At 34.0% G+C, this 7,500-nt stretch overlaps 1 long non-coding RNA gene across 5 annotated transcripts in view; it reads right to left on the reverse strand.

Moving 5' to 3' along the window:
• Nucleotides 1–5,643, reverse strand: part of LOC145307615 (uncharacterized) — an 18,508-nt gene extending 12,865 nt beyond the window's left edge. Inside the window, exons 1-5 of one of the 5 annotated variants that reach the window (XR_013875523.1) lie at nucleotides 5,510–5,643; nucleotides 4,393–4,486; nucleotides 3,037–3,629; nucleotides 2,530–2,652; nucleotides 1,402–2,281 (exon numbers count right to left, since the gene is read on the reverse strand). This is a non-coding gene — a long non-coding RNA (uncharacterized LOC145307615). Of the gene's footprint in view, nucleotides 1–1,401; nucleotides 3,630–4,392; nucleotides 4,487–5,509 lie in introns of those variants that run through there. The other 4 variants (XR_013875521.1, XR_013875519.1, XR_013875522.1 and 1 more) reach the window with 4 other exon arrangements.
• Nucleotides 5,644–7,500: the final 1,857 nt, after the last annotated feature.

The following is a 7,500-nucleotide window of genomic DNA, read 5'->3' on the forward strand; positions in this document are numbered from 1 at the left end:
AGACCCTAAATGCATTTAAGTGTATTTTATATAATACACAAGACATTTTTACCAAAATAGACATGTAGACTGCGGCCATTGCAAACATATTCTATACCATACATAGAATTTCACACAAATATATATAAGTCCATCTAATGCCTATCGTATGCACCAGTCTGAAATCCATTAGACCATGTTGGCACATTTTATAGACTGACCACTAATTTGGATATGTCTTTATCATATATTGTCCCAAAAACACGTTATATCTGTCCAATGTCCCCTCCTTCCCTGGATCTAAAGGGATAAGACAATTGGTGACAATTTGAATTTATATGATAACATTCTCATATTCATTGGCTTAACAAGTTTGCCAACTTTTACTAAATTTTCATTTGTTTCATCATTTAGTTAAGTGTCAAAAGGTTTGTACATAAGGAAAAATTTTGTCTTGTCATCATTGGGGATGTACATTGTCTTATCCATTTAGATCCCTGGCCGTAACTTGATATAATGGATGATATAATATTATGGATATCAGGTTCTAGTGAGATATTTGTGTACAACTACGAGGGGCGAGCACCCACCACAAAGAGTCTTTGTGGATGACCCAGACTTTCTCCAATAAATCTATTCTTGATTTTAACAAATAAATTTTAAATCCACGATTTTTTGTGCTTTTCTACTTAATGGATATCCTTGTTTTATATAGGTAATAAAACACAAAAGTTGTCTATGATACTATTATAATTATTATATTGGCAGGATGCCTCCAGGTACCCGCACTTTTCCCTGGATCCAAATACTGCAATTATCTCCATGAAGGAATTGATGAAGAAATTAAGGTAAAACTTTTATTGGATTCTCATTGGTTGGTTCATTGAGTTGAGTGTCAGAACGTTTCCACTACATACTTACTTTAAAATAATTTAGAGAAACCAACATCAATTTTTAAATTTATTTTTTATCTTACATATTAAATTTTTTAAAATTAGGCATATATTAATATTATATAAGAAATTAAAATCATGCTCAAACAAGGATGACAACATCCATAAAAGCGAAGCTCTAATACAGTATGACAGAGGAACATTAAAGTTGCTACGCTTTCTAAATCGTACCCAACTACTACAGGAATCATCATGCAAAGTTTGAAATCGATAAGACAATTATAACATGCCTAAATTAACGAAAAAACGGACTGACCCTTATTATAGAAAAGCTTCGCCTTTAATAATAAGAAATGGAATAATACCACAGTTTTTCCTTCCAGTATGGCCTCGAAACCGATCAATATCCGCTGGATTAGAACCGGTACAGTGAGCTATACTGAAACATTTAATTACAGACAATTTTCCACGAATATCAAACTAAAATCATAAAATTTTTCACCACGGGCCTTTGGCTGGAATTAACTGGAATTAACCATATAATTTTTACTTTTACTTTCCGCGGAAAGCTGTCTATAATATGATAAATAACTATTCTAACCTAAATTTATATTTTTAAAGTTTTTTAAAAGCGAAGCTTTTCTATAATGAGGGTCGTTTATTCGTTAATTTAGGCATGTTAGACTTGTCCTATCGATTTCAAACTGTGCATGGTGATTCCTGTAGTAGTTATGTACAACTAGAAAGCGCAGCAACTCTATAATCAAAACCAGAATGACCGTACGTCCATTTTAAACATGTCAATTTTTAACTTTTTTTAAACAACAAATTTGTATGTGATACTCTACAAGTGTTAATGTTCGTTTGTCCTGCCGTTTCAGAGCTTCGCCTTTATGGATGTTGTCATCCTTGTTTATGAAAAATTTCTATAACTTTTTAATGAAATGTAAATAATAAGACAATACGATTCAATAATAGCAAAAAATAAACCAGGGATCTGAAGGGATGATGCACAAAATTACAAAATTCTGTAGATTAAAATTACTGGTTGAAACGTTTGGGGACTAGTGCAATAAATAGCCCATTGTCCCCTCACTCTCAGTAAAACAGACAGACTAACGGAGACGTATTACTTGTAGAGTAGCTTGTCCTGTACAAATGCTTGTATCACAAAATATAATCATACATAAAAATAATCTAAAATTAGCGGCTGCGCCCCTAATAATCTATAATACGATGTGATAAATAACTATAATTCTTGATAAAAGTCGCAAATACAAAGAAAAAAAGTTACACTACCGTTTGGCCGTTTTCCCCTGCCTTACTAGGCAATGAATGAAACTTTACCTCTTTAGATTTCCGACTTGTACATGGTATTCTATCAATTTTTTGGGGCCAAGATATTTTACCTTATGAAAAATCATTTTGCCACTAAAATTTTCGGGGAAAATTTCTCCACAATGATTTATGTAACTTAAAATGTGAGGGAAACGTCCAAGGTGAAAGGGGGGGGGGGGTTGGTTGGTTTATCCCCCTCTAACTTTGAAACTTTTTAAACCCCTCAAAATAAAAAATAACCTCAAACCTTTGAAACCCATCATTTCACCCCCCCCCCCCCAACCCTAAAAAAGCTTGAAAGTCTTTTGGATAGCAATACTAGGTAGCAAATATTTATTTTAAAGTAAAAATATCTTTTCCTCTCTAGAAATGTAAAAAATAAAACAACTAAAATGATAATACAAAATATAATCAGCTAAATAACCGACCACTCAAAAGGGAACTATCCACGAACCAGAGCAAGTGATTCTAAGCATCTTCCAGCATTGATCCATAGTATTTTTTTTAGTGAATATACTAGTCTTATGTCTAATATTTGCTTTATTGACTAAAAAGTTGGGTTTCACCATGGTTTTATATGAAAAAAACTTTTTCTAAATATACATTTTTAATCACAATAATTTATTTCATGTCAAAGCTTTTAAACAACAGTATGAACTCATCAAAACATTCGATGATATTGAACCAAACAATTCAAAATTTTTTCATATAAAACCATGGTGAAACCTAACTTTTTAGTTGATTAAGCAAATATTAAACATAAACCTAGCATATTTACTAAAACAATACTTTGGGCCAATGCTGGAAGATGCTTAGAATTACTTGCTCTGGTTCGTGGATAGTCCTCTTTGTTGAAAGTATCTAAAGTTTTTAATCCAACGAACTATGAAACTTTGGGAACCAGTATATTTGACAGTCCAATGTCCCCTCCCTCCCTCCTGGAGTTTAATACCATCTTGGTCTCTTTGTTTCATAAAAAAGGGGGGGGGGGACTGTAAATTCATAACTATCAGAATTTTATGAATAAAAACTTTGAAGGGGGTATTTCCAAAAAAAAGCATTCAAACTTAGATTGCAGAATTTTGATTAACACACTAATAATAAAGTAAAAAGATCTCTGACTGTGTATAGGAAATAAAGAATCTTGCTGAACCACCAAACCGATATGGTTCTCTTTTATATAGTTGCATCTCATGGGTCCTGGGAGAGGGTCCCACTACTAGAATTCCCCCCTTATTTTTAATGAATTGCTTTATGTGGAATCCCCCCCCTTATTATAAAACATTATACTATAAAATACATAAAAAATAAATCAGCTGTTTGTTTTTTCCTCGTAGCGAAGCTACTCTATAATTTAGGATGTGTTGGTGGTGTTTGTTTTCTCTCAGCAGGAACACGACTCTTTGCTGGTTTTTTCTCCTACAACAATAATAATTTATCATGGCTTTTTAGTTTTAATGCAAGTTTTTTGGTTGGTCTGTCTGTCTGTTTGCCTGCTTATTTGTCAGTTTGTATGTCAGTTAGTTTGTCAGTTAGTTTGTCAGTTTGTATGTCAGTTTGTATGTCTGTCTGTCTGTCTGTCTGTATGTCTGTATGTCTGTCTTTATGTCTGTATGTCTGTATGTCTGTCTGTCTGTCTGTACAGTATGTCTGTCTGTATGTCTGTCTGTATGTATGTCTGTATATATGTCTGTCTGACTATCGATCTACATCTATCTACGGATCATGGAAGGAAAACAATGTCATTCTTTAATTAGGACAGAAGTCACCTTCTTATGAAGGACAAAAGTAGCCTCTCTTAAGTAAGAATTTGTTAGATGAAGGGCATAACTTGCCTCCTCCCTTAACAAATTTTTGGAAGATGTTGGACATAAGTAGCCTCCCTTCACCTTACAAAACCTAGTTTTTCTGTCCTTCACATAGCAAAAACTTGCAAGAGTGTTTACATAGTTCATTCAGATTATCAATTATTTAGAGTTAAATGTACTGTTTGAACTTGTAACATAGCAAAATCTTGCTAAATCTGGCTTTTCTGTCCTTCTAATAGAAAATTCTTGCAAAAAATAGCTTTTCCATTCTTCACATAGGAAAATCTTTTTAAATACAGCTTTTTCTGACCTTTATCTAACAGGAAATCTATCTATCTAACTATATATCCAATTCTCTATCTATCTATCTCTACCTTGTCCAGGGGTTATGGAGGGTTTAGCCCCCCCAGCCTGGCTGGGCTTGTGTTGTACCCCACTCTCAGCAGCATTCAAATCTAAACTTCCATCCTAGTATAAATTAATTTGTTAGTGGTTGAAACATTAGGACACTAAATTTTATGATCCAAAGAATGAAAAATTCCGGGTTTGGATAAATTGTATTTGTTAGTGGTTGAAACATTTGGACACTCAATTTTATGAACCAATGAATCAAAATTCCGACCTAAGAAAAAAATTACTTTTAAGTATATTAGGTATCAAAAAGCAGAGAGAGAGAGGGGACAATGGGCTGTTTATTCCACTAGTCCCCAAAGTTTTATAATATTTTCTTTAGGTAACAACTTTGGGGTGAAATTTGATTGGTAGATTCGTTAAGTAGTGTGTTCTGAAGTTTCAACCAATTATTCTAATCTACAAAAAGGGTAATTTTGTGTATCATCATTGGGCCATTTATTGCCAATTGTCTTATCCCTTTAGATCCCTGATCAAAAAGAGAAGAAAGACAACAACCATTAAAACCAGGAATCTAAAAGGATAAGCCAATGGCCAATAAATTGATGTACATCCCCAATGATGATCCACAAAAACAGACCTATTATAGATTTAAACTAAATGAAGCAACCAATCAAGATTCAGTTAAAGTCCCCAAAGTTGTTAAGTCATCCAATAAGAAAACAGTATCATATAACTTTGGGGACTAGTGTAAGAAACCTAAAGCTTTGGGTACTTTTATTGAATGTCCCCCTTTATTGAATTTACCTGGATATTTTGGAAAAACTTTGGGTAGGTACTCTTTTCTATAACCACGTTATTTTATAAACTTTGGGTACTAATATTAAAACATGTCCCCATGATTTACAGACAGACAGATAGACATCATTCTACTTTGAATTATGGATTACCCAGAGAGGAAGGGAATATTGGACTGTAAATTATACCAGTACCCAAAGAATTCTCTAATCACGCTATCTTGTAAACTTTGGTACTTTTATTGAATTTTTATTGCTTTGTTACCAACTGGCGGTAGCCAAACTATTTAGGTAGCTAATGATTTAATCTAAAACAGGGGTGATTTTGTTTATCATCATTTACCTGGATATTTTGGAAAATTTTTCTTGCAGTTTCTAGAAATGCATCCTCAACGTTTTCACCGGTTTTTGCACTAAATATATAAACAGGGATTATGCCTAATAACCACTGGAATCATTCCCAATAATCAAGTGAATATGATAGGGGGGGGGGGGGTTGACACATTTGCGTAAACCTGGCACTGTCTCTGTACAGGTAAAAATGAAGAAAAAAATTTTTTTTTTAAGTTACAAATCAACTTATAAAATAAAATATGCATCTTTTTTCTTCAAATATGTGAATAATATTAAAAAAGATGCATATTTTATTTTATAAGTTGACCTGTAACTTTAAATTTTTTTTTTCATTTTTACCTGTACAGAGACCATCTGGAGGCCTGGAGCTCTGGAACCTGTAGGACTATCCAAAAAATCTTAAAACTTCGTGAAATTCATCATATAAGAATGATTTTATCATTAATAACCTATCCTCTCAGTCTAAAGATAAAGACTAGGTGCCAGGTTTACGCAAATGTGTCAAAACTTCCCCCTCCCCTTAATAATTATATTACATTAAGTAAGAAGGATGACAAAATGCATAAATGGAATCATCCCCAATAATCATTTGAATAGGATAATCCCTATAATAAAATAACAGGATGTTTGTCTGTCTGTCTTACTAACTGCTAAACCGATAATATTCTCCTTTGCAGGGTAGCTTCTCATGGGTCCTGGTAAGATTTATAACTATTTGTTGATTGGGGGAATTAATGTAATGGCGTTTTTTTTAAGCGGCAACCTAACCTAGTCTACCCATGGTCCTACATCTATTGTGTACTTAGGTTAGGTTAGGCTTAATGGTTTAGATTAAACTTATTTATAGTCCGATCCTTTGCTCATAATTTTGCTCAATTTGAGCACTTATAACGCACCCCCCCCCCCCCACACTTCCTTTTTTACGTTTTTTTTTACCAAAATGAGGGCAAAATTTCGACCCCAAATTTTTTATGGGAGTCAGGCTCATTGAGACGGTCATTTTGCCGTGTTAAAGTCCTCTGTAGCTCAATTCTAGCCAAAATGAGGTCAAAAACTTGGATTTTTTTCAAATATTGAGCCTTAAGAAATCACAAACGGCTTGGTCCGACAGAGAAGGAGTTGGAATTTCAAACCCAAACTTTTTGTGGGAGTCAGGCTCATTGAGACGGTCATTTTGCCGTGCTAAAGTTCTCTGTAGCTCAATCCTAGCCAAAATGAGAGCAAAAACATGGATTATGTCAATTTGGTATTTAATGTTTTTAAACATTTATAAGTGAAATTTGAAATATAGTGTATTTTCTAGGGGAACTATGATGTGCGTCTATCCTGGAAAGTCTACTATGACCCTATATGGACTTGGTAGAGGTTTTAGTGTTATATGACAACACAAAAGTGTCTACTAAGCTAGTCTACAATGTAAATCTGCCCTTTAGGGGCGAGATAGAGCCCTTATAGCATAGTATAGAGGGCTTATAACTAAGCTACGGTTAGTTTTATCTTAGTAACGGTTAAAGATCTTGGGTCAGTGCTTATGGAGGGTTAGTTTGGGGGTACCTTGCCCCCATCTGGGAACTAGATAACCTGGGTATCGTTGTCCTGGCTCAAGGAAACGTGTCTTTAAGCTTGCAATACATCTTATGTTACGAGAATTATCTAACATCTCCCCCCCCCCCCCTGTGTTAAAATAAAAATTGTTGATTATTATACAGTACAGACTTCCAAAGTGCCTTTATATATAAAAAAAAGAGTTATTTTTTCTTGTATTTATGTAAAGTTGGGTGTTGGTTTGTATAGTAGTCAAATGCTCTTGTTAAGTCAAACTGTTCTTAATCATGGATATCTTTCCATATCTGAATTAGCGGCAAATCCGGTATTTGGCGGCACCTTAAGACAGCTTTATCCCCCCCCCCTCCCTCCTCCCATTTAAGTCTAAATTGGCGGCAAATCCGTTTTTGATTGATTGATTGATTTTTATTGTAA

The sequence above is a fragment of the Acartia tonsa genome, chromosome 15 (genome assembly GCF_053477335.1).
Source record: "Acartia tonsa isolate MP-2025a chromosome 15, ASM5347733v1, whole genome shotgun sequence".
Taxonomy (NCBI): domain Eukaryota; kingdom Metazoa; phylum Arthropoda; class Copepoda; order Calanoida; family Acartiidae; genus Acartia; species Acartia tonsa.